Consider the following 19,284-nt stretch of genomic DNA (forward strand, 5'->3'; position numbering starts at 1 on the left):
CCTATTTCCAGATTTTTACCAGAATTTTCAATAGGCCTTTGATTTAGCCATGACTCTGACTGACACTCCACACAATGGAATTTCATTGGTTACATTAATTGGAAAGGAAAGGATGAGTTAGATAGATAGATCTCTAGGCTTTTGCGGGTAATAAAAGTCACTTTAATGAAGAATGGATTGCTTACACAGGTTCGGTACTGCCAAATGTGGAAGAGTTGGAGCATGAAGAACCATAGTTAGCTATGTATTAAAGAAAAATTGCAACTCATTTTCTGACATTTTTTTCTGACCGGCTTAATTCCTATTTTTTCTTTTTTAAAAACTGGTTTGAATTTCCTAGTCTCTATCACTACAAAACCTCTTTCTTCTTAGTTAAAATGGATGATATTTTGAAGAGCGTTATAGGAAACATTTTAGAAACATATCAATGCTAAGTTTTTTTATAATCATTATTTTAGATTAGTTGATTAAATATTAAAGTTTTGTCTAGATGTGAAGTAGGATTTTTTCCCAAGATTTCCAAATGGTTACTGAAAACAATGAAACCTGATATTTTGTTGGCAAAGAGCTATAAGGATTTGAACCTTTAATCAAGAATTGCTAAATGTTTCTGTTTATAAATTGTTTATGAGTTTACTAGGGCTCTCCACCCAAATCTGTTCCACTTGAATGTAAGGGCTGGTTCTCTGCTTCCAGTAGATCAGACAGAGCGGGTTTCTATGATTCACATGAAGCCAAGACGAGAAGAAAGCGGTCTGATCATGCATAGATATGTTTAAACATTGTCGGCATGGATTCACTCAGTTACTGAGTTTTCACTTAAGAAAAAACCTGGAAATGTGCTTTAAATGACATTCTATCTCCTCTTCTGCTTGTCTCTTAAAACCCTTGCCTGTCTCTTGCAGCCGATATAGCACAGGAACTCTTCCAGGACAGGCAGGCAAGCACAGGGCTTGGTTCACAGCCAGCTTTGTTCCAACACTTGTAGGAGTGCCACATGCATAAAGCTAATGCTCTTATTCATGGCACTTCTACAGGATTCCAAGTTTTCTTTCCAGATGGCTGTGTGGCTTCAGCTCCACCGGCAGGCTGCTGCCTTTATCTACCCAACAAAAGACATAGGTGCTTGACTATGGAATATTAGCATAACATTTCTAATAACAACACCAAGAAGCACACAACTAGAGACATATATGTAAAAAATAATCTTGTTAGGTTAATAGTGACATGGATTGTTTTTTTCTTGGCCACTCATCCTAGCGAATCATATATCCTATGTTTAATGTTAGGAGAATACATTCTTTCATTAAAACAATCGATCAGTTATTAAAAAACCATTTGCTAAGAACCAGTCACTGTGTTTATCTCTGAGCTAGTTGCTGGAGATGTGGAAACAAATGAGATGTTTCATTTCTATAGGCCATAGACTTGTAAACAAGTATGAGGCCGATGAGGAGAGTAAGCCTGAAGATAACAGAAGAGGCAAGAATAACCAGAATCACACTAAGGAGAGAAAACTGTAGAGGCAGGTAAGGAAGGTCCACAGAGGAAAGACATTTGGGCTGAGCATGTGCTGTTTTTGATTTATTTATTTGTTCCCCTTTCTCATTGTCTCCTAAAGTGAAGGAAATTCACCTTAGTCAACTTAACACTCATAGTTTTAACTTCACATAAGTGATCTCTTTTAATTCTTACAACAAATGTCTGGTATGTGTGTACTATTCCTTTTTACATATGAGAAAGCTGACCCTGAGAGATTAAGTGACTTACTCAAGGTCACATAGCTAGTAATTGGAGAAACTGTAACTAAAATACTCATTTGGCATCAAATCTTCTGCTTTTTTTCACCAACATGCTGCCTCTACTTAATGGTATTTTGGCTTCTTAGCAATAATATTTTGTGACTTAAAATCAGCTCACAACTAATTATCCAATTTGATTTTGGTTGACCCAAATGCTAAAGAATTTGCCCTTGTTTTTGATTGCAAGTATTAAAAGAACAAAGAAAATTATACAAGTAATGTTTATTGTGTGATTATCAAACACCAGGCACAGTATTTGTATTGGACTTGAGTTGTTTAGCTCATGATAATTTTATAATGTGGCTACTTCATTTCCATTTTACAGATAAACAAACTGAATCTTGGAGTAATGAAGTCACTCCCCCAATGGTGCACACTGAGCATGTAGAAGAGCTTGGATTTAGTACTAGCAGTCTGATTCCAGAGCTCAGAATAGAAAATAAAAAAGTGTGGTATTGGGAAACCTACCCTGTGCTTTCTCACCATTCACCACTTTACATCACCACTTGTATCTGTTCAGAAACATAAGATGTTGTAACGGCTTCAAATTTATGGATAACACATTTGTATATTAGTGATGGCTTTCTAGACAGCAAAGCAAGTGTATATAGGATGTGTTGGATGCTCTCACATGCATCCCTTCTGTTCACATTGTCTGATGAGTGCTTTACCCAAAATATAGTAGTGGTACTTTGGTCCTATCACTTTGGCTCACCTTCTAGCTTTGGCCAAGAACTAGGAGAATCTCTCTCTTCAACATTTCAAATATGTTTGTATTTCTTTATCTTCCAAAGGCTTATGGATTTTTCTCTGCAGAGTATGTAGGAAAAAGAGGAGAAAAGTTGGGAGAAAGAAGAAAAGTAAGAGAGAATATAAGTTCCAGGAATCTGAGAACAAGATGCCTTTTTTTGATCCGTGATTCTGAATTGGGTTTCATGGAGTACTAAATCAAAGTGTGGTTATCTGGCTGAGTTAAAGGTGTCTGAATTCTCAGAGGAACATAATGGTTGGTGTGCTATTTTACACAATATTAGAAATATTAGCGATGAATTTGTAGAAGAGTCAGCCATTTAATGCAGCAAATGCTCTGGTTCTTGTTCATTAAGTAAAACAAGCAACAACAATAAAAACAAAATATAAGCCTCACTATGACCCTTAGAATGGACTTCTAGAATATCTGTTTTAAAATTATTCTTACAACAATATAGTCTAAAGTTTTTATATTTAGGAAGTTACCTTTTCTTGGCATCGTACCAATGCAAAATAGCCAAGGGACAATTAGAGATGCTGGTAGGAGGGTGAGGGATATAGATGCTCAGCGAAGATTCTTCAACCAATTACTGGGCTGTTTCTCACTCATGTGATAAAGGTCAGGGATCTAACTATATCTGAAAAGCTAAAGGAGCACCTTTTTTTCCCAACTGGAAAGCCAGATTCTGTAGCAATTATAGTACATGGATTAAATAGAAATTGAAGGGCAGAGGAAATACCCAGTAGTGCATTCACTTTTACAGATGAGTGTGGCAGGCTAAGGATTTGAGAGGTATTCCATGAATCAGAATCAAAGAACACAATTTAAACCTCAGAAGAAAGAAGACCGTCATTGGCTTGGGGTGGTGCTTGACTTAATCAGACACCTTATATTGAGGTTATATATTTATGTGGAAAATAAATTGAATATTGAATCTTTTCTAAATATTAAAGTTCTTTCCTTCAGGCTTGATTTTCCTAATAGTCAAATTAATAACAGCTAGTTTCCTGACCAGGTAATTCAGGGTAGTCATGTTAGCATAAAATGAACATGCCTCACAAATATACTAGATAGTGGTAAATGTCCACATTCTTAATCTCTTATTATGAAATGAGTTCTAAAAATTTCAGTTGTATTTTCTGTTGTTGCAAGATATGACATGAATCAAATTTAATGTGGGAGTGTTATTTATCCCAATTAATTCAATATCTTTCTGCTCATTTTCTGGACTGGTTAAAAACTTCATTTCTGGGAGTAGTTGGCTCTGGGAGAATGCTTTCAGAAAGGTGCACAGAATATAACATTGTAACTTGCTCCTTCAAAACAAAAATGTGTATAGTAAAATGAACTTGAACAGCTGGCAAATACCTGCTTAGAAGTTGTTTTTATTTTAAAATAAAACATGAGACTAACTGAATTACTATTGATTTCACTTTAGTTCTTTTGGAATTGCAGAATTACATTTTTTGCTGCCATTATATGAAAATAATTTTAAAAGTATTAAAAGATAACTTTTTTGTATGCAGTCTCATTTATATTTTTAAAGTATATTTTATTGCTTATGCTATTACAGTTGTAAGCCCTGGCTGGTTTGGCTCAGTGGATTGAGCGTCGGCCTGCGAGCTAAGTGTCGCTGGTTCGATCTTCCAGTCAGGGCACATCAGAGAAGGAAAACTCTGATTCCAAAAAACCTCCGCTGCCTTGCGGCATACCTCTTCAGGGGAAAGGCTAAGGGAGTAAACCCTGACAGAAAATCCGGAGCTGGAGTCCCTAAGGCGGTATGACGTTGTAGTCAACACCGGCAACTCCTGCGGTGCACCTGAAGCCAAGCTGTATTGACTCTGTCTTTCCCTTGGACCCTTCAGCTGCGAAGAGAGGGGGGGTCTGCTGCATGGGCAACAGCAGACCCTCCATATCACCCTGCCCAGGCTCTGTAGCTTCAGCTTCACTGGAGAGGACACTCCAGCGCCATCACAAGATGTCGATTCAACACGGGAGGAGACACATACCGTGTCACTCCCGAGTCGGACTGCACAGCCATTCTCGGCGGTGCAGATAGACTCTTAAGAAGCTACACCATCGTCTCTCGAGACGGACGGCTGCCGACGACGATTACAGTTGTCCCAAATTGTCCCCTTTGCCCCCCTCCACCCAGTACCCCACTTTTCTCTAACAATATCAATCCTTAGTTCCTGTCCATGGGTCATGCATATCAGTTCCTTGGCTTCTCCCTTTCCTTTACTATTCTTAACATACCCCTATCTATTTTGTATCTACCAATTATGCTTGATCCCTGCACTTTTTCCTCCATTCTCCCACTTCCCCCTCCCTTTTGATAACTCTCCATATGATCTCTGTGTCTGTGGTTCTGTTCCTGTTCTAGTTTTTTGCTTAGTTTGTTTTGGTTTATGTTATTTTAGATTCAGTTGTTGATAGTTGTGAGTTTGTTGTCATTTTATGTTCATAGTTTTGATCTTCATCTTTTTCTTAAAGGAGTTCCTTTAACATTTCATATAATAAGGGCTTGGTGATGATGAACTCCTTTAGCTTTAATTTGTCTGGGGAGCACTTCATCTGCCCTTCCATTCTAAATGATAGCTTTGCTGAATAGAGTAATCTTGGTTGTAGGTCTTTGCTTTTCATCACTTTGAATACTTCTTGCCAGCCCCTTCTTGCCTGCAAGTTTCTTTTGAGAAATCAGCTGGTAGTCTTATGGGAAATGCTTTGTAGGTAACTCACTTCTTTTTTCTTGCTGCTTTTAAGATTCTCTCTTTATCTTTAACCTTTAGCATTTTAATTATGATGTACCTTGGTGTGGTCCTCTTTGGGTCTAGTTTGTTTGGGACTCTATGCTTCCTGGACTAGTATGTCTATTTCCTTCACCAAATTAGGGAAGTTTTCTTTCATTATTTTTTCAAATAAATTTTCAATTTATTCCTCTTCCTCTTCTCCTTCTGTCATCCTTATGATTTGAATGTCAGTACATTTGGAGATGTTCTAGAGTTTTCTTATTCTCTTCTCATTTTATTGAATTCTCCTTCCTTCATTCTGTACTGGTTCGCTGTTAATTTCTTCCTTATATCCCAAATAATTGATCTGAACCCCGGTTTCCTTCCCTTCACTATTGGTTCCCTGTGGATTTTTCTTTATTTCACTTAGTGTAGCCTTCATTTCTTTCCTATGAATTTGCTACTCAATGAGTTCTCTGAGCATCCTTATCACCAGTGTTTAGAACTCTGAACCTAAGAGGTTGGTTATCTCTCTTTTGCTTACTTCTTTTCTGGGAGTTTTGATCTATTCTTTCATTTGGACCATATTTTTGTCTCCTCAATTTGGCACCCTCCCTGTGTTTGTTTTTGTATATTAGGTAGACCTGCTTTGACTCCCTCTCTTGGCACACCTGTTACATTGTATGGGGTGGAGCCTTAGGCAATTTTCAGGGTGGGGCAACCCACTTCACCACTTTGGCACTGTACGTGGGGGAGGTGCCAGAGAAGAAACAATGCTGCCTGCCCAGCACTTGCCGTTTCCAGTCACTTCACCCACATCCTGTATGTTATTGGCACCATCTAACTGTTGCTCTGGTGGTGGTTCCCAGAGTGGGTGGGTTTGCATGTGTTCTAGGCTTTTGAGGGCCACTAAGCAGACTCTTCTGAGACATGGGCTTATTCTTCTGCTGCCACAATCCCAATGTTTTTCACAGTCTGAAGCAATGAGACTTTATTTTCCTGGTGCTGGAACTGTGAGCTATGAAGTCTGACCTGGGGCCAGGTGTCCCTTGGGGCTTTTATCTGACAGATGTGAATATGAGACTGCACATTCCACTGGCTTCCACTGCCGCCTCACTGCCCCTGCCTCATCACCACCACACAACATCCTCTCTGCCTTGGCTCCCCATCTCTGCCCCTCCTACCAGTCTGGATGAACATTTCTTCTTTAAATCTTTGGTTGTTTAACTTCCATACAGCTCAATTTTCTGGCTGTTCTGGTTGCTTTTGTTTTGAGGTTAGTTGTGATCTTTTTTATGGTTGTGCTAGGAGGCGAAGTGTGTCTATCTATTCCTCCATCTTGGTCAGAAGTCCAAAAAATTACTTTTGAACACCATCAGAGAGAGAGAGAGAGAGAGAAAGGTTACAAGGGAGAAGAGATACAGAATGACAATTAGGTAATTTTGATAAGCAAAGGGAAACCATGTATATATAATAGATCTGATTTCTGAATCATTCTGCTTTGTTCTTCCACAGAAACAGAAAGTGCTATGCCATATGAAATCACTAAAATAATAAATTCTCATATCTTTTTGAGGAAGAATTATGTAGAACCTGATTAAAAAATAATGTGCTGATCAAAACAGAAGATTAGCAGAGAAAATCATTGCCTTTGATCATTCTTCAATATCACCTCTGACTCTAAGGTTATTAGTCACTCATTTGTAATGAGGTATCTCATCTCCTATGTTAATTACCATGTTAAAATACCACAAGAATCTTCCCAGAGCAGCAATATAGCACAAAGATTGACATGCCCTTGTGATCAAGTTGTGTACAAAACGTATAATATATTCACCCAAAACGAAGTCATTTTATATTTCTGTCACTAGACTTAATTAGGTAGTTAGGTGACATAGAAGTAAGTTTGGTTTTTTTAAATGTATCTAAGGTAAAGTTAAACTTATTGAGAATCCTCCTACTTAGAATGAGATTGTAAAAAGGTAAGTTTACACAGAAAGCAATTTACTAACCATTTCCAGAATCTATTTCTCTTTCTTTCAATATTGCTATTGGGTAAAGTCTGATTTCTCTTGTCTTACCTTAAAGTAGAATTTCAGTTGTGCTGGTGACATTATAATTCATAGGAGAGAAATTCTCCCACTACCCTCAGAACCAGAGCATAGACACTAAGGTTATTCCTGTGGTAATTAGCTATTACAAGTACCAGATAATAACAATGATAAAGTCAACATGATTATTCATAGACTCAATTGCAGTCACATAAATATCAAAAGTAGTAATGACAAGTACTCAGTTAAAAATGGGAATTCTGAGGAAAAGAGAAAAAAATACTAAGGTATCAATTGAACTCTAGAAAACTTTGTGTCTACATTGGTTTTTCGAGTTCATTTTTTTCTGTTGTCCGTTGTTTATTTATTTATTTATTTATTTAGTGTTGGGCCAGAAAAAAATATTTTCTATCTTAAAATACTAACTTAGTTATGTTAAGTAATCATAAAGTTATAGAATTTTAAAGTGGAAAAATAAAATTTAGTCATCATTAGCCTATTTACAATAATGACAGATTACAATAACAGATCATCAGAATTACCTAGAATTAGACATATGTGTATGTGTGTATGTATGTGTTTGCGTGTGTGTGTATATATATATAAATTATACAACTATAATGTGTGTATATATGCGTATAAGTTATACATATACACATATATGTATGTGTGTTGTTGAGATTCATTTTTGGAGATTCAGCTCTAATTCAGTAGGTCCGGAGACTGGCAAATTGAGGTTTCCAATGACCAGCCAGCTTTGGAAATCACTTATGTCACAGTTTCTATAACTTTACATTTGAGGCGACTGAAGGCTTATAGAGGTCATCCAACCTACCAATTGTCAAACAGCCAACAGATAGTAGTTAAGCATAAAACCCAGTCTTCTTGATTCTTGACTTTTTCCATTAACCTAGACTTTTTCTTCTTGATGTTTTATGAGAAATGGTTAATCCCATCTGTCACCTCACTTATAGCATTCTCTCGTTTTTGTTTCATAAAGAATTATTTATGCTGCTGATTCACTACTTAGCCTTTAAAAGTAACCTGATATTGTGTTTGTACATAAAAATAAAGCTGTTAACACTTGGTCTCTTTGATTGGAAATGATTTTCATATGTTTTCTTATTCCCCTTTGTTAAGATTTATCTTCTAACTTGTGCTTTTTTTCACTTCAAAGTTAAACTATTTAAATCTAGAGACAAGCAAATTGTTTATTAAACTCACTTGCTTAACAGTTTCAGAAGTCTGCCAATGAATTGTTTATTGAGAGGGTTGTGTTCTTTCTTCCTTTCTTCCTCTCCATCCTCCCTCTTATAATCCCCAAAGGGAATGGCAGATGTGAATAGCTGAAATGTAATATACTGACTTTTTGCCTAGTACATGTGTGACTGCCCTCTGTTGGGTAAAATTAGATCTGCTTTAATATGTTAGATTGTCTTGCCCTCTAGCGGTTTGGGCAGAGGATAGTAATGAAGATACTGGGAAACTGCATGAAGGACCAGGAAATTAGTTCTTTACTTTAAATAACAAAATTCAACCAAAAGCCTGATTTAATAATGACTATAATTTAAGGAGAAAGAAATAACCATGATTGTACCATAAATTTTATTTCTGTATAAATCAGTATAATCATTAAGTTAAGTTAAATAAATGTGTTTTATATGAAATGTGAACTTATGGTTACTGTTTATACACAATTCAATTTATCACTTCTTTAACTGTAAACTTCTAATAAGTCATTTAAAAAAATAAAATTTCTTGAACTAGAATGAATTTTATTCACTATGCCTTAGATTCTGTAAACTGAAGAAGCAACATAAAAATATTTTAAATAAAAAAACTTTTATTTTTAAAGAAAAATATTTATGACTTAAAATATAAAAATTAAGTTGCCTATATTGAATTTACTGCATTTTAAATTTAGTTTAAACATAAACTTCATAATCATTCAGTTAATTAATTTATTCAAAATTAATTAACCATAACCCATTTTTTTCAGCTCTCAGGTGAATAAGAAATAAATAAGACTCAATCATTAGTAACCTAACATAATCAGTTTTGAAGGTTCTGGCAGGATTAAGTCTTACTTCTAAAGATAATTATTTTTTTATTTGTTTTATCACCATAAATTCACCTCTCTCTTGGCTCTCATAAAGTGATCTTTTTTCTTATCATCTCAATAATTCATCTCTGACTCCCCAGGGTAAAATACAGCACCTGAACTATGATGAGCCTTTAATACATCTTTGTTTCTAGCACCTCTTCTATCCCTTCTTTCCTTCCTTCATCTGGTGTTTAAGAACCCTTAAACTCTATCATCAAAACCACCACTGAAAAGTAAATCAGGCATCTGTTGCCTTAAAATAAAGTCATTGATTTCTTTACCCTTTAATAAATGTATATTATATATATGCACACATCCAGAGATAAAGGATAGATATTCTGGAGAAGATAGGGCAGCTATTTCTAACGCAGTGAAGGAGATTACCCTATAAGTATTTGTATTCTTTCTTAAAAAAAAATTTGGTCTTCTCACTTCATAGAACGATACGCCTTAATACAGATAAGCTACCTCATCTATTTCCCTCCTAGTATTCATTATTTTAATTTTCCAAAATCACATTTATTCATTTAAAAAACTAGGTTGGATATCAAACCTGAACTTTCCAATTAAGCCAAAGAACTTGTCCTTTACTGTTGATACTAACAAGAATGATGCTTAGCCAGGTTTGGTCATATGTTGTGTAGAGCTGGTATCTATCCTAGTCAACTGCTGCATCTGTTCTAATGAGTTGGTACTTATTAAATATTTTAATGATCACTGTAGAGCAACAGTTATGATTTTCATACTAAGTGCCTGATAGCAGGGCTATACATGATGTAGTAGGTGATTTCTATCCTCTGCTGACCTTGGGGTAAAAGAAAGACAAAGAAAGAACACCAAACACTTGTACTGTCTTCGTGATAAGAAAATAGAGTGGCAGAGAATATACAGCAGTACTATTTTAATTCTCTTCATGTTCTTAAAGCCCACCTATTGGACTAAATGCACTATCTTTATTTGAATACAATGATAAAAATCTTAAAGTGTTCTCTGAGGTCATCTTATCAAACTTCAGTTTGGAGGTTGGAATTCCTTCTATACCATTTTACTCAATCTGCTTTCATAATATACTTAATCATCCTCACTGGGTACTTAATGAAGTACAAATCATTAGAGAATTCTTCTTTGTTAGAAAACCCTCCTAATTTAGGAATAAATCCAGCTTCTCTTTTAGTTTCACCTACTAATTTTAATTTATCCATTAAAAATTTGCATTTTAGGGGACTCTGTTCACACTTGAAATTGTATATAAAAATAATTTTATATGTACATGGAACAATTTTCTGGGAAGAAAGACCATAGGTTTCGTTATACCTTTTTTCAACTTAATCTAAAAACAACAACAACAACAAAAAAAAAACCGGCTAAAAGCCATGGGTCTCAAAACAATGCAGAAAAAGGTGGCTCCCTTTAATTTCTGGCAGTTCTGCAAATATCTAGGAATAACTATAATCCATTTTTGTTTTTTATATTTCTACAATGAAAACCTCAGAGTCATTACATAGCATGATACTGTGGCTATATGAATATGATTCAGATTTTAAAGAGCTCAATCTAAAGTTATTATAAATCTTGTTCATGTCCATTACCCATAAATAAAAAAGGGTCATTAGTAAAACAAAGTAATAAGTTCAGTACACTAATGATAGGAACTAGAGGTTTATTGTCTTCCTGAAGCAGTGGAATGAACAAAATAATACATGAAAGTTTCTTTAAGCTTTAGTGTTAAATCACCACACTTGTAAGCTTTTTGGTAAAAAAGAATGGGATCAGATCAGTGGGGCTTTTGCTTTCACTGAGAAATACATCAGCACAATTTATAAAAACCACTGTAAAATCTTGAGCAATTTTTAGAAAGCATACTATTTTGTATAAAATTATCATGGCTTTTTGAAAAGTACCATCATTATCAGGACTTTATGAAAATTTCAAGTTTATATTTATAGTATATAATTTTTACGTTAAATTATTTAAAAATAAATGATAATTTAGAAAAATTAAATAAAACAAGAGTTACATAAATATCACTACACAGTGTGTCAATGTTAAGATTTTGGTGTGTATACTTTCAGAATGAAATATATTCTCTGACCTTTTCCATTACCAACATATTATGAATATCCTTTCAAGAGAGTGAATATAGACTAACTTTTTCTTTTAAGTTAAAACATGGTGGTCCATTGTCTAGATGTGCTACAGTTAATCTATCTAAATAGACATTTTCTTTCCATTCTTTTGCTTTCATAAATAACAGTATAATATAAAACTTATGCATATGTATTGTGATTATACTATACATACTGCCAAAATTCCCTTGAGGCAAATTTATACTTCTATCCATAGCAAATTAGAATCTCTCCTTTTTTGGCACACTCAGGCTAAACTAGGGTATCCTAGCACATTTTAGTTTCTATAGATCTGTTAGGCAAACTATGGTATCTGTCCTTGTTTATGATGCTTTCTTCTTTTTTTGTGGAGAAGCAGCTCATTGCAAAAGACCACTGTTCATATCTAGAGGTAATAACAGGGCCAATGTGAGTTCTCCTGGTTTTGAAGCTTGTGCTTCCATAAATAATAAAGAGTTATTGTAAGAAGTCTGTGAAGATTGAAATAGCCTTTGCTTGACAATTATAAAAGTTTAACTCAGCCCCTCCCTACAAAGAGGAAATACATCCTGATACTCCTATAAGTTTAGAAAATGCTGTATAAACATTGATACCTATTATAGTAAATTCCCAGTTTCAGGGTATGAGGGTGAAAGTAAGGAAAATAATACAAAGAAAGAAAGGATTACTGGATTCAGAGATAATGCAAAAGCTTTATTTTGACCAATAGCTTATATGAATCTGATACGTGACATTTCTCTTAAAAACTAACAATAAATTACTAAAAATTAAAGTAAAAAATAAAATAAAATTTTAAAAATACATTTTTATAACACCCTCTTTTGAAATAGTTATTAATGAGCAAAAAGTATTTTTAAAAGAAAAATTACATTATTATTATTTAGTTACTTTAATTACAAATCATTTTAGAAATTTTTCTACTTTATTCCAAATTTTTTCACATATAAAAATATACAATAGAGTTGTTTAAATTTGTATCATATATGCCAAAGGATATTATTCTTTACTATATTTTTAAAAAACCTAAATTTCAGTGTATCAAAAACTGAGGTTGATCTTAAATGAGCTTTATGGACTTTTTAAGCTAAAGTTTAACAAAAAAGACAATTTTGTACCTGGAACGTCCTAAAATTAACCTTATTCAGATTAATATTTCCAGAATGCAGTAACGGTATGTCTATTTTTTCCTATTTCTACACCCTTATTTAGCTAAAAAGATTTGTAGTATAAATTGTATAATTTGATATTCAATGTTTTAAAATATATGTCAATCCCAAACATTTAAATGACTGAGAACATTATAGCTGGTGCTTTAACAGAGAAGCCATTGTGATCTCACTGGGACAGTCCGTTTGCTCCCACCTGAGCTGTCTGCCTTCCAGTGACCAGGCCTCCGGAGCGGCCCTGAGTGGTCATTCTCAGTCTGGCTGGTCACATCCTCACTGTATGCTGTGCATGATGACAGGTTAATTTCCTCTGAGTCGCGTCTTAATTGGGTGCTCCCTCAGCCTACTACACATTGGCATCTTGGCCTTCCTCTTCAGTACCATCCTCTTCGCTTTTAGTGTCATTCCCTTGGTGTTTCTCCAGTGCTGAGTGCTTCAACCCCCTTATTTTGGACCCCAGATTTGGTTTGCTCCTTTATTTTGCTGGGGCATATTCTCCTGTGGCTTCTTTCCATATGAAGCAGGATTTTTAAAAAATATTTTTTTGAGCTCTTGTATATTTGAAATTTACTTTTCTATCCTCATTTGTGATTAAATTGTGTCAGAGTATAAAACTTTTAAGTTAGATATAATTCTCCTTAAGGTTTTGATGTTATTATACCATTGTCTTCTAATCTCCAAGGTTATGTTGTAAAATCCTGTCATTGCATATAGTGTATCCTTGGCTCCTATTTCTTTTAATTCTCTGGAAGTATTTGAAATATCTTTGTCTAAATATTTAAAAAATTTCACCATGATATCCCTTACTTTAGGCTTTTTTGTTCACTTATATTTTGCTGGATGGTCTTCTCAGCTGACCATTTCATTTCTGAGAAAAATTACTCTATTATTTCTTTTTAATGTGTTCCTCACATATTTTTCCTATCTATTATTTATCTAGATAGCTAGCTAATATACCTAATTTATCTACCTTTCTTTCTCTCCAAAAAATTTATATTAGCTAGATATTGGAACTCAGGTACTTAAAATCTTTTCTTCTTATGTTTTCCGTCCTTTGTTCTATTTTCTAAATTATTTCCTGAACTTATTTTTTGTTTAAAATGCATCTAAATTACCTTTTAATAATCTGATCATTACTTTGAAGCATCCTGTTCTCATTTCATAGATGCATAACTTTCTCTTATGCAAAAGCTATGTTTTTAAAAACGTCTTCTATCTACTTCCTATATTTTCCCCAAGTTTCTCTAATTCTTCTGATGTTCATTTCAACTGTTTTCTTTGCAAAACAAACTGTTCATTGGCATCGGTAACGACATTAACTTGGAAATGTCATTCACTCATCGGGAGGTGCTTCACTATTCAGTCATTTCTAAGAATGAGACACTAAGAAACAAAGGGTAAACTCTATCCATTCATGGACTCCTGTAAAGTTTCACATTAGGATTACTGGGTTGGGAACCTGATCATGAGACCCAACATAGGAAAGTCTGGAGGTGTTTTCATTGGGGCAGGTAATAAATCCAAGGAAAGACCTTAAACCTGGGGTTATAAACCGGTTTGCAGACTCCTAGGGCACAGCAATGAATAACCAAGCACTGCAAAACCCTAGAAAAGCACTGGGACCTCTGCATTCAGCAGGTAGACATTTCCTTCCTTCCTTCCTTCCAATTTACTCACTTTCTAAGCAGAGGACTTACCTTTGCCCTCCTCTTTGTTCCAGAAGCCTGAGACCCTCTGGTTCAATTTCTCTTTTGTCAATGCAGGGAAGGAGACTATTTAAACTGAAGGTACAGGAGGGAATCTCCCTGGCTGGTTTGGCTCAGTGGATTGAGCGTCGGCCTGCGAGCTAAGTGTCGCTGGTTCGATCTTCCAGTCAGGGCACATCAGAGAAGGAAAACTCTGACTCCAAAAAACCTCCGCTGCCTTGCGGCATACCTCTTCAGGGGAAAGGCTAAGGGAGTAAACCCCGACAGAAAATCCGGAGCCGGAGTCCCTAAGGCGGTTTGACGTTGTAGTCAACACCGGCAACTCCTGCGGCGCACCTGAAACCAAGCTGTATTGACTCCGTCTTTCCCTTGGACCCTTCAGCTGCGAAGAGAGGTGGGGTCTGCTGCATGGGCAACAGCAGACCCTCCATATCACCCTGCCCAGGCTCTGTAGCTTCAGCTCCACTGGAGAGGACACTCCAGCGTCATCGCAAGATGTCGATTCAACACGGGAGGAGACAGATACCGTGTCACTCCCGAGTCGGACTGCACAGCCATTCTCGGCGGTGCAGATAGACTCTTAAGAAGCTACACCAACGTCTCTCGAGACGGACGGCTGCCGACACACGACAGGAGGGAATGCGGGCTCTATTTACTCCTATGTACCCTCTGCTGAACCTTGTGTTTTCATCTCCATTCTTAGTAACAGTGTTGTGAACTGACCTAATACAATTTGGTTATAAACAACTGTTAAGCTCCTGTTGGTGGATAACAGATGTTCACTGAAGGAATTTTGATGTGAACAATGTTAACTAACTCAAATCATTACCTTTCTACCAGGTTGTAAAAAATATTAAATCTTAAGGCAAGTTTACTGCATTTACAGACATAAAAGAAACAGTTCATATGATCTTCTTGAATCAAGGAAATCCCAGCTCTTGGTTCATTTAGATGGTTTTTTATCACCACTTTGGTTGAGTGGTGGATTTGGGCGAACACCAATGTTTCAGGACAGGATTCTGTAACCCACATGGTTCCTCGCTGAGCTGGCTGGCACGGGTGCCACTTTCTGCCGCTGCCACAGCGGGCCCCTCGCTGAAGAACGCAGCCCTCCTCAGTCCAGGGCTATTGCAGGCAACAAGGACCTTGCACACTGGGCAGCCAAGTCTCGCCCCTGCACTACCTCTTCCTGACTGTGGAGGAAAAAGCTCATCATAGGCTGATCCAGTTCCTTCATCTTAAAACCGGTGTAACAGAACCCTGTGTGTACACAAAGTAATGTATGTGGTTACTTCAGAGACCATCTCTGCCCTATCAACAATACGGTTGCTTGTCTATGTAATAAAAAATATGGTGCCTCTATCGGGGAACTTGCTGATAAACTCAATGAGCCAAAAAACTGCCCAACTAGAAGTGGAACAGGCTTCCATCAAAACATCCAGGATACAATTGATCTGGAGAAGTCCTAGCAGCACTGGTTTGAAAATACCATTACCTACCTTTTCGATGTCCAGAGGAATGACATTGCTATGGCCTCGGAGGTAAAGAATTGCCTGGACTGTATCTCTGTGCAGAATATGATGCATCGAAAGAAAAAAGAGCACATGATAAAGAGGGTGGAGAAGCACGTGGTGCAGAGCATCTCTACACGGCAGGAAAAGGAGACAGTTGCCAAGGGCTTGGCAGATCTAAAGCAGCTTGCAAAGATGACTCAAGCACAGCCAGTTTGGTAAATGCACGTATCCCAACTGAGACAGCTAGAAGCACTTGACTGACTGAATGGAAACTAGGTTGTGACAAAAGCTTTCTGTATCACCATCTACTGGAGTTATAGTTCAGCCCACCTAAAAAATGAAATGTGTGAGTTACATCTAGTGACACAATGATATAATTAAAACAATGTATTGGTCAGTAAAATATTTCTTGTCCTTCTTGCTCTGCGTTTTGAATTGTTTCATGGTCGCTTATGAATATGCAGTTTGCTTTTAATAAAATTTGGTACCTGACTAAAGACTACCAAGTTACAGTTTAAATTTGTAATTAATTCTACCGTCTTATAATAAAAGTGACAGTTGAAACAAACAAGAAAAAAATAAAATAAAAAAACTTCCAGAGTTCATAGATGGACAAAGGAAATCTTAGGATTCAGCCTAAAGCATCATTCAAGATAAAGGGAATAGACCTAGCTAGCTTCTCAAACATAGTTTATACAAACTTAGTCTATTTAGCAAACAGGTCAATATATTTACCAATATTTATTATATCAAGTGGCAACCTCTGGATGCTAATTAAAATATAAATAACAAAGACAAATCTATCAGCCACAGCTAGAGTAGGGGCTTCCTTACAATGCTATTTGATTGCAACTTAACTATACATTCTTTTGTTTGTATGTTTGTCTTATAGTATATATTCTCTAAGATAAACTATCTTAATCTTAATATTCAGGCTAAATGTTGTGTTTGAAATAAATAATAATTGAAATGATTTACCTAGGGACCAAAATGAAATTCTTAAAAATATTTTTTAAAATGCAAGCAAATAAAAATGGTGACTTAAACTGAATGCATTTCAATATCATACTCAGTTTCCCCATCATTTTTACTTTTTATTATAGAAAATCTGAAACACATGCAGAAGTTAGGGGCAAATCTTCTTTCATCCACACCCCACCCACTTCCCACCATCCCCATTCTGCACTGATTTATTTTGAACTAAATCTCAGACATTCTTGCATGAACATTTTCATAATGTAAAATATATCTTGCAAAGATGGCTTATCTCTAGTAATAGTTACATCTGCAAAGAAATATTGACAAAGGGTCCAACTATATTGACAAAATAGTCTTAAAAATATTTCAGAATGTGAAATCAAACAGACCAGAACAACATGGCTAAACTATTTGTAATTCTCAAACATATTTATGATTAAATTACAAATATAACAACTGGTAAGTAAGTTAGTAAATGATGTATAGTTTCTTTCTTATTCATGTTTACTACTAAGATTTTTAAAAATTTATTTGTGTTTCATTTAAAAGAAAAATTTCAACAAAGAATTTACCAATTTAGCATTTCTAATTCTAAACAGTAACACTAAACAAGGAAATTCCATTAGAGAAAACCCTTCTTCTCCCGCCATATTGTTTGACAGTATTTGTCTTCATTGTATTTTTTATGAGTTTCATTAGCAACACTCTATATACCTGATATGCAGAGGCTTGTGGTGAGTTGTTAATTATTATAGTTTCTGAAAGATCTCTTCAAAGGATATTGAAGTCCTGTATATATGCTAAGTAGCACACATACCATATCACACTGCTTATCCTCAACTTTTTAAAAAAGCACTGGTTTGGCCAAAAAGTCCATTAATTTTTTTCCATAAAATAAAAGACACCGTTTTCATTTTAACCAATAACTTTATTGAGGATAGTTCAAGTATGTTGGCTCTCTCCTGCTATTGGCTTCCAGTGGTAGAGGCCAGGCGTGCTGATAAACATCTTGCACTGTATAAAGTGGCCCCATAGCAAAGAATTATTTGGCTAAAATGTCAATAATACCAATAAACTCTTCAACCCACTTTTGACATATTCTATCAGTCACTGAACCTCTCCGTACATGGCACAAATCTCTCTCTCTTTTTTTTTTTTTGGTTATGTTTTTACCTTTCTTGAAATAATAAAGCATAATATGCCAAAAATGTGTATTTTTTTCCATCTTTAATATGATATTGGCTGCAGAAAAATTCACCAACTTTCATAAGATTTTTTTTTTTTAATGCACACTGATATGAAAGTTGTCACCATACAAAATGGTTTTGAATGAAGGTAAAGACAACTAAGCACTACTAGAGCCATCGTACAAAAAAACTAAACAAACTTTTTGGTCAGCCCAATACATTAAGACTGTAACATTTGTCTTCAAAGGAAATTGTGCTTCTAAGAACCAATTTAGGCCTCTTCATTTTTTACTGGCTTCCCTGTATTGGTTTAAGTTTTCTGAGCTTTCTTCACTCTGTTTAGTCATCTACTTTCTTATTGACAAAAAATTACTGACATCTATCTTCTGCCATCACATATTCTCATTTTCTTTGTCCTTCTGGATTTATACACCTTTAAAAAAATACTTACTTTCATCTTTGTTATACTTAAATTAAGCCTCATCTTAATGAATACTCCATTAAATATATTTTCCTAAAAGTGAAAACATTTTCTTATTAGATTATTTAGGCATCATTGGATAAAAGCATACATTTCCTACCAATGTTTGCTATAAAATCAGGAAAAAGCTATGGAATTAATTGTGCTTAATATCATCTACATTCTCATGCAGAGAGTGGGAATTCTTAATAAACAAAAGAAATGGTTTAGAAGAAACAATAAGAATAACTCATTAGTTGACTAGCATTGTTTTATATTGTTCCTATTATTTTAATCTTGTTCAGCAGCAACTCCAAATATTTATGTAAAATAAAACATAAATAATAAAATTTACCAATAAATATTTTGATGGTGCTATAATTAATGAACATGGTTGCCAATAAAATACAGTATAGCTATTGTTATAATATTGATGAGGAGATTATTGGAGGACATCATTGTGCCTGAAAAAATGACTGGAATCGTTGCTGGGGGTTGCATTAAACAGTTAGAGCTGATAATAATGAGAAGTCCCAGAAAGAAGCTACTATGACAGTACTGAGAATTGCCTTAATTATAAACACACCTAGTTGCCTTAAGGTGTGTTTATAACAATTTTAAACATTGAATTTTAATAATCTAATTTTTATGTGGTTATGTCATAATAGTTGAGATTGTTTCTATTGTCTGCCTCAATTTGAGTCATGCTG

General features: G+C 35.3%; 1 pseudogene; it reads left to right on the forward strand.

The window, feature by feature from the left end:
• Positions 1–1,449: 1,449 nt before the first annotated feature.
• LOC150012043 (ATP synthase peripheral stalk subunit b, mitochondrial pseudogene) lies at positions 1,450–16,168 on the forward strand (annotated as a pseudogene).
• Positions 16,169–19,284: the final 3,116 nt, after the last annotated feature.

The sequence above is a fragment of the Furipterus horrens genome, unplaced genomic scaffold (genome assembly GCF_987537825.1).
Source record: "Furipterus horrens unplaced genomic scaffold, mFurHor1.1.pri manual_scaffold_4, whole genome shotgun sequence".
Lineage (NCBI taxonomy): Eukaryota > Metazoa > Chordata > Mammalia > Chiroptera > Furipteridae > Furipterus > Furipterus horrens.